Source organism: Magnolia sinica, chromosome 4 (genome assembly GCF_029962835.1).
Source record: "Magnolia sinica isolate HGM2019 chromosome 4, MsV1, whole genome shotgun sequence".
Taxonomy (NCBI): domain Eukaryota; kingdom Viridiplantae; phylum Streptophyta; class Magnoliopsida; order Magnoliales; family Magnoliaceae; genus Magnolia; species Magnolia sinica.
In genome coordinates this window covers 93,764,264-93,765,708 of record NC_080576.1, presented here as the reverse complement: position 1 = coordinate 93,765,708, position 1,445 = coordinate 93,764,264, and positions in this window count along the sequence as shown.

Sequence of the window (1,445 nt, the reverse complement as noted above, 5' to 3'; positions counted from 1 at the left end):
TATGGACTATTTTCTACCATATTGATGTTTATTTTATTATAATTTTAGATTAATTATTACATGAAAACACCGCCATAATTTTTATGAATTCATGAGTGATGGATACAAGCCTTGACTTTCGCCAATTTTGAGAGAGACGTGTGTTTCTACTCTTTATGAGTTGGCTTTTGCTCATCTCTCATTTTTGTTAAGTTAGCCTAATGGTACTCTTCTCTTTTATTGAGTTAGATTATTTCTAGTTTTCTCCTTTATTAGGTTAGCCTTGTGCTAACTCCCTTATTTTATGGCTTGCGAATGTGTCTTAGAAGTTTAAAACTCTTATGGTTCGACTTATTTTTCTATTGATGCAAGTGATGTGTTAAAAGTCTCATAATTAATGACTGATATGTATTTGTCATGGACGTAATGCACTATGGGTAGTGATCCTCTTGGTCGATGTGTAAATCATTAGATTTGGGTAGTAGTGCACACATCGATGTAAGTAATCTGCAACGCGTGTTACATCACCTTTTCGGGATTGGATGTCGCAATTAATTGCTCCATGAACAAATTATGTCACGTAATTCATCCCATCCATGTGTTGTATCGTCTCGAGGTATTAAGTAAATCTACGGTAGTGTTGGACATGCCGACGAATCTCTATAGTTTTGGGATGTGTAGCAAGCCATATTTTTATGAATTATATTTCACAATATAGTGGTCATTATGTATGATGAGCCACACACACTATGCTAGGCATGCATTTGTGTAGATTTGGTTATGCATATTGATACCACTCGTAATGGTGGAATATGAGGTGTATCAGAACCCGTTATATTGTTATTATGATGAATCACTTGAATTATTGTTAATCTTAAAGGATAACCGTCACTATGAGTAGGGCGTTGACCCTCTCTAACCATACAGATGATGCAAGTGATACACAAGTTGAAGATATGGGCGATGTATGATCTTTCTATGAAAGACTACGAGTAACGTGGGATTATGTGTTGATGTTTTCATTTTAATTTGGCTTTATTTATGCTTCGTGTTGCGAATTTGGATATTTGTAATAAATTATCGCCTGAGTGAGCATTTAATGATTAGTTGAACTTTTATATTTAAACGAAATAAGATTTATAATATGATTGATTTAATTTTCATAAATGGGGTACCTTCATTAATGAGATCTGGAAAGAAAAAGGGTGTAATTATGAAATATTCATTCATTCATTTCACTAACACTAGGAATTCTCGGACATGAGTATGTACTTAGGGTCACAAAAACTCGGGGCATTACACCAATGACCATATGTGACTGGTAGGGAAGGAATCATCGGATGCCATCGAGCAGAGGAAAATTCGTTCATCAAATACTAAATTCGAGAAAGATTTGAGCGATCATCGTAGATGAGCAAAAACCTCACATAACAAAGAGATCGAGGGTAGAAACAATGGTTGCACCA